Raw genomic sequence first — 7,624 nt, forward strand, 5'->3', positions numbered from 1 at the left:
CCTCACTCGCATTCTTCTACTGAAAGGATTACACCTGCCAGAGTGGGAAGAATGGAGAAAGACATCTCACCGTATTGCGACTGGAGTGGCATATCCGACAATGGAAAAATAACTATAGCAAGCGCCGTTTTCACTAAAAACTGCGAAAAGAAAACATTTCTTCAAACACATTAAATACTAGCATATGATGCGCTGGTTTCCCTGAAAGACGTTTTTAAGCTTGCTGATACAGCGAGTCTCTTTTGTACCATGTGTCGAAGAAAGCTTTCACCTTTTCATTTGTTATAATTTTTTTCTCTTTTACTGAGCATCATCATGTGACTATCGCTTTAAATAATTCGTTTTTCTAGCACAATTACTTCAGTGTACCGGAGTCGCCAAACCAAGCTACAGGCAAATGTACTCATTCTTAGTCTAGTGGTCATGGGATGTGCAGAAGAAAACAAGGTCGTTCTACTTTTATTGGGTTAAGCCTCCTCTGTGGCTGACAAGTTCAATTATGCGTAAATTCAATGTGATCTGTGGTAGATCTTCTGGGCAAGGTATAGCTGCAACACAAGTGTTAACTTCATTTTCTCCGACGCTTCGCCAGGTTCTCAGCTCTAATTTGAGACTTGATACGTGCACAGCGCGTAAGAAGACACAGTTGCAGAGCCTTTTTTTTTCACTGCAGCAAAGTATGGTTTGTCTGAGGCTATAGTCTGGTATTTCCCAGCTCCAGAAAGGGGACAACACGAGGCGAGCCGGAACTATTACAGTTCTTAGATAAGAGTTCATGCAGCGATATATTCAATTCAATTCAATTTTTATTTTTTCAGTTTATACTTGCTGGATGGTTCTGTTGGGTTAAAAGCTACATAAGTAGCTTGACGACACCCAATGACCAAACTATACTAAATTATACAGGACAGTAACGACAAGAAGTTCCATGCAGTGGCGAGCAAACCAACAAGTAAAACAATTGAAAATGAATATCATAATTACATCTACATAAAGTGCATACAAACATGCATATATAATTGCATATACATATACGTAAAAGAAGGGATTCTCAAGAATTTTCGTGTACTCGCTTGAGCCATAGATAATGTTAGTTCTTCTTGGGCTAGTACGCTATCCGTGTTGCAATAGTGTCCCGCTCATCAATAGCAACGCTTCAGGGGTCGAACGGCGCTTCTTGTACATTGGTGTTATTGGTCACTGACAATACGAGTGAACAAATAGTATGTCCTGTGGAAGGACTGGATCGATTTCAATAACATCAGAACACGAAACCAGTCATAATTTCTTACACAGCAACAATATAAAAACCTCTTTTCGTATCGAATCTGAAAGCTGACAGCAAAAGTGTGTTGCTTCATTATAAACCATTGCAACACAGCGGGAAGCCTTCATTTGTGTGTACGATGTGAGCATGAAGAGGAATATCTCATTCAAATAGAAGGGAGGTATGCTTCCAGATGTCTTCTTTCTTAATCTAACTTCACGATCGACACCACTTTTTCTTGAATATGAAGTTTAGTTTTCTGGTGTTTCACACACTTTTAAGGAGCGTTATTGGAACCGCACGAGAATATTTGAAAAAAAAACAACGTTTAACGACAACAAGCAATTTTCGACAGCGTATACAATATTACAACGCCGGTTGAAGTATGAACTTCAAGTCACATTTGGTTTTATGGCACACCATATATGTCCAAAGCGTCAAATCATTGTTTTCTGAACAGCACCAGTGAAAACCATAGACAAGGGGAGGTGGAAGACACGCACAAGAGGCGAGTTGTTTTAGTGTCTTCCTCCTAATCAAATCTGTTATTTTCGCTGGCGCTATTTTACTGCTACTATAAGCTAACCAGTCCAAATGTACACAGTGACAAGGTATTTCTCACGCAATTGTTTCGCAACTCTTGGAACAAATGTAGTTAGTGTCAAGGGGCATCGCTAATATCTTCCCTAGTTGTTCCTCGAAACGGTATTTTAAGGGTGGAGCACTTTAAAATACCAGTTTGTCATCCACTCACCTCACGTGGGGGGATCAAGCACACAATAAAGCACTCACTACAGGCCATAACAATTTTAACAGTGCTCAAACTCGGGTTAAATTGAACAAACAAGAACGAAAAGAACATGTTTAGGAGAAATGGTCAAAACGTTATTGCTTTCATTAACCTAAAATGACCAGCAACGTCTCGGAAACTGTGGGATTCACTTTGGTGGGATGCAGGACAGGGCGTCAACAGCTTGCCGAGTGAGCAAATGCCTCTTTCAACGCTGCATCTGTATCAGTGATGAGGTAGCACGTCGTTGCGTCGCTACGTGACCTGAAGGGAGAAACGACCTCATGGACCTCGCTGCAGCCGAACGTATCTCAACTGCCGTAATAATTAATCAGGAAGTCTATAAAGCGCTACAAAACAAGTACCACTCTAACCAAATTCTGTTCGTGCTGAGGAAAGCTTACATTATTGACGCTTTCATAAACGTCGCATTGCGAACGGATACCACTGAGTCCGTGTGGTGCACTTCCTCAGTTTCGACAGTGGAGCTGTCATGCGTGTTTTTTTTTCTTGTCTACATGAAGAGCTACAAGGTCCCCATCAAACTCTCTTCTGTAGCCAGTGCGAAGTGCCTTTAGGTTGTTAACTCAGAAATACGTTTGCGAGTGTGAAAATTATAGCCCTAGACTTCCTTCTGCGTTCTTGCTATTCAGAGAATGTACTCAAAACCAGTGTTGGGGAATCGGCACCTATATTCCATTCCAATTCAATTGCGGGGAATTAAAAGTTGCCGCTATTCTCTTCTTTTCAATCCCTCAAAACTAAACCACTTAGCTTATTACCATTCCGGGAAAGGCCTGACAGTTCGGTTCGATTCCTGTATTTCTTCAACGTTGGCAAGTCATCTTGATAGTTTTAACGAACTAAACCCCATTATAATGGTGTCATCGGGTGAATTAAGAACAGCAAAAGTTCGCAAAATATTTACCAAGGTCAAGGAATAGCAGGTTGGCGACATATTTCGTGCTGTACAACTCCCACACTAGTACCCACAGGGGCAGTTCTCCCACTACCTATAGTATTTGCATTGTTCGCATGTTTAAACGAATGGTGATTTTATATTGTTTAAGCTTAAAGGGGTTAACGCTAGAATGAAGACATAGCATATTTTTCTGCTAACAAAAGAGACTAACAACGTGTCTGAAGTGGCCGTCAATATGTAGAAAGCAGACAATTAGTTAATGGGGAACAAAAGTACCTACATCTGCTGGTGTTAGTTGGAACAGTGCACAACTCAGGCCTCTAGTGCATTTTCATCAAATTCGAAACCCTACGCCGCATTGCTCGTTAGCACTCACATTTGTCAAGTGCACCTCGCAAGCATGGATAGGGTGAAAACTTCCTGTGTTCTCCTGCGCTGAGCTATGCAGTGTATTCATTGTCACCAAAGTTATTTACGTGTTACAGGTACTGAACTCCTGAATAAAGATCAAGCTGCGCATGGACGATTCGCCAATTTCATGTAAGGGTATCAATAGGAACCAATTCACTACACTAACTCGTTTCTTCTTTCAAAAGTTGTTTAGCTAATGCATTTGTCATTGTAGAATGAAAGAGAGAGGACGCCGACCAAGAAGGTGTCACTAATATAATAAGAGACGTTTCGGCTTCCAGACAGAAGCCTTGTTAACTAAATTGAGAGGCCGAAGCTTCGAGCCTAAAGTCGCTAAAATAATCGCTTGAGGCACCTTGAATACGTCAGAACTAGACTGTCGGGGTTGTGGATAAGCGTCTTCCTCGTTGTTTCGGATAGTCAAATATTCCAGATAGTGCCATTTTGTCCAGTTCTTTTCTCGGGCGATAACTAAAGCATGGTCCCAGCCGAAGCATGTGGCTTTTTTTTTTCTGCGTGCTCTGTGAGAGCACCAGAAACAACTTTTTTTCACGTTTATTTTATGCTCTTTCGCGCTGCATACAAACATCAATATATAGAAAATATTTGATTATTCTCATAGCTTCACAGTACTGTTTACTGTTTCTTGGCTAAGGCTGCACGTAATGTATTTTCTTCGAACATGCTCTCTTGTAGGGGGGTATAAGCTCATTTTACTAACCACGGCAATACGCCATCCTGTGCGAAATTTGGCAACGCTACATTTAAAAGCTCTTCAAATAAGTCTCTGGCATCGTAAGCACAGAACCACGACTCAGCTACCTTCGAAGTTAATGTAGCCTTCCGTGCTCTGACAGATGTGCTTCAGGCATTGGCTCAAGCGTTCTTTTTTTTCCCTTCACTATGTAGACAACGAGAAATCCCCGATGGGCGTTACGACCGGGCAAGTACTTGCTTGTGATTTTGCTATCGGGTTTCTTTCCGTGTTCCCGGTATTTCAAGGCTGCCATCATCAGGACAGACCCCCCGAGGGGTCTGAAACATAAGAGGTCTAGACACTACGTGCCCTAATACAGAAAGCTTGCTTGCAGTGGGCAAATGGAGAAATAAAAAGAATGCGTGGAGGCTTTTGCTCTTTCTTAGTAGCAGCGAACAGATAGCTCTTGTTGTTATCGGTCAATATTTTTAGGCTGCGTAGCAATGTTTGAGATGTTTTGATACTCCTATATTACTCGAAAGGTATCCCGTCGACTGGTGCAATGCTGGCCCTTGTATGTTAGATTTACGCAAATGCTGGAAAGAAGCGTGAAGTTATTCGAAATTTCTTTATTGAATGCGCTTGAGGAAAATGGCTACTTTATCCTCTCGACTAACTGTACTGATTGATTGATTGATTGATTGATTGATTTATTGGTGGGGTTGAACGTCCGAAATCCACCGTATAATTATGAGAGACGTCGTAGTGGAGGGCTCCGAAAATTTCGATTACCTGCGGTTCTTTAACGTGCACCCAAACCTGAGCACACGGGCCTACAACATTTTCGCCTCCATCAAAATGGAGCCGCTGCAGCCGGGGTTCAATCCCGCGACCGACTAACTTTACTGAGTGGTCCTGTGATGATGTACGACGGCAAAAAGTTCTCGTCTTTGTGACGGCAGGGAAATTCCTCAGTTATGGCGGCTTCTTCATGTCACTGGACCGCCGAAAGTTGGTCTTTAAGGGGAGAACCATGCGAAACAGTTTGCTACAGCGCGAAGAACTAAGTAATCTAGCGCGTGCTTTATTGCAAAATATTAGAATTTGATAACTAATGTCAAGTTTATTCACTGCTATTTCATGTACAAACAACAGTGTGCATAATACATACACAATCAGGGGGTCTGAAAATACGAGACTGTCAAGAGGACCTCCTTTAATAAGGGGCGTATATAAAAAGTAATAGCAGCAAAAAGAGCAAACAAATAAAAAACGCAATCAAATCAGAACAATCTATACTAAAAAGCAAAAAAAATATTTACCATAGTTATATACAAAACTTAAAAATAATAATACAAAACTGTGAAGCGATAATGAAAATAAGGTTATTACAGATGAACAAACGCGTAATTTAACATCATGTTTTTCGAGTTGTGGTCGAAAGATTGCATTGACCAACATGCTTTTGAATTAGAAGGTATGCGATTTGAAAAATTAATACCGTACAAGCAGGCTGTAAGTTTGCCGTAGTTCCATATTAATTTAGGTAATAGAAGTTATTGTGTGATGAAAACCTGGTATATTTGTTGTTGACAAGAACAATGCGAGGAATACTATCTAATGATATTTCGTGATGGATGAGACGGTATGTGATGAGGGACAATCTGGGATAAAAGAACTCTTGAATCGGTAGAATACGCAGCTGTTGATGGATGGCTGTAAATTGGGAGCACAGTGGCTTGATATGAAAACAATGAAGACAAATAACTTGCGAAATTAGCAGAACGTCTTGCATAACGTCCACGTACACATTTTATAACGTTAGCCCTGCAAACTTTTCGCATGTTTCTCCTTACGCGTTACACCGCTGAACTGCTAACACGGAGAGTCACAGTTTCATTCCCCGCGGTGGCGGTCGGAGTGGCATTTGGATGGAGCAAACATGCTGGAATTCATGCACTGTGCCATGTCAATACACGCGAAAGACCACCCGATGGTCTGAATTTCAGGAGCCTTTCACTACGATGTTCCTCGTATTCACAGTGCGTGAAACCGCACAGATGGTTATTACTATTTCAGCTTACTACACATGGGCGCGAACTGCAAGATTATGTCACGCGGCACATCTGCATGAGCACTTATGTGCGCATTGATAGCAATGCACCCTGATGTACTGCCATAGCCTCCTATGATGGTGCATAAAAATGATGTACTTCTGTCGCGGCAGTTTGCGACAGCGACATGGAGTAGCAATGATGATCGTGCAGTGGTGCTGTTAGCAAAATTCACGTCAACGCCCTGCAATCATCATCGTTGCTGCGCTGTCGCCATTGTGAATTTGTGCGTGCATGCGTGCGCGTTTAATACAGATTCGGGCTTAAGCAGCGTGTAGTGGAAAAGGGAAGTATTTGTGAAACTCTAGTGGTTAAGAAAAGAGTGTAGTGGGTCAGGGAGCACAAATTTGATGAGGACATTTATTCAAAATTGAGAAAAATAAATGGGCATGTACATGGCATGTAGCACGTAGGCAAGGTAAGCGTCTGTAATGTTGAATTCCGACAGACGGTAAAACATGCATGAAGGACACAAAGTTAGATGGGCAGATAAGATTGCGAAGGTTATGGTAATATTGTAGACGCAGCATGGGTGATGATAGGGGGGCGCAAAGGAACACCTGCCCCCACCAAGACGCATCAGCACTTGTCCACCCATCTAAGCTACAGTAGCTCTCTCTCTCCCCTAGTCGCTATACAGCATCTATTGGTTCGCCCCTCCAAAAGCAATACAAAGGTCAGCAGAAAGCACAGTTCCAGCTTGGTAGAGGCCTCCTCCCTTCACTGGGCGCCATGAGACTTGTGATGAAGACACACTCCATCAGTTATTTCTAAGGAATACTGGCAATAAGAGATATACGGAGCGGTGGCACAAAACAAACGTATGGATGTTGTATTTTTTTCTTCCGGAACAATTTGTCTCTCACTCCTATAGGAGCTACACTACCCAGGGCCTTTGGCTATAGCGGGAACTGTCGATAATCAATCACTGAGCCTTAGACAGCACCTTTATTTTGTTGAATGATTGTCTGCTTCCTGCTCCTGCCTTTCGACCAATACTTCTGTATCTCTATGCGTTGCATGTACCCTGTTTTTGCAGCAGGTCTGAAGCAGCGAGAGGTGTGAAGAATTGCACCTGTCGTTCAAAACTAAGAAAAATATTGCAGGTAGTTTCGGATAGAGATATGAAGGTGAGCACCGCGCTCCATTACAGTCTGCATTATTAAGGAGAAAAAAGTTGGATGCCGCATCAAATGCGAAGAGTTACCAAAGGCATTGGCGGTGTAAACACAAGTTGGGCAAAATATCGTCACGTGAGGACGTCACCCTATGACGTTATTATAGTCTTAATGGTTAACTGAACTACTCTAGCGAAATGGGGCATGTTAAAACATCCTCATCCGTGTCATCCCGTTCAGCGCATAAAAACGGAACATAAAAACACAAAAAAGTGCACGAAACAACCACTTGTGTCACGCGCTTT

Source organism: Rhipicephalus microplus, chromosome 5 (genome assembly GCF_043290135.1).
Source record: "Rhipicephalus microplus isolate Deutch F79 chromosome 5, USDA_Rmic, whole genome shotgun sequence".
Lineage (NCBI taxonomy): Eukaryota > Metazoa > Arthropoda > Arachnida > Ixodida > Ixodidae > Rhipicephalus > Rhipicephalus microplus.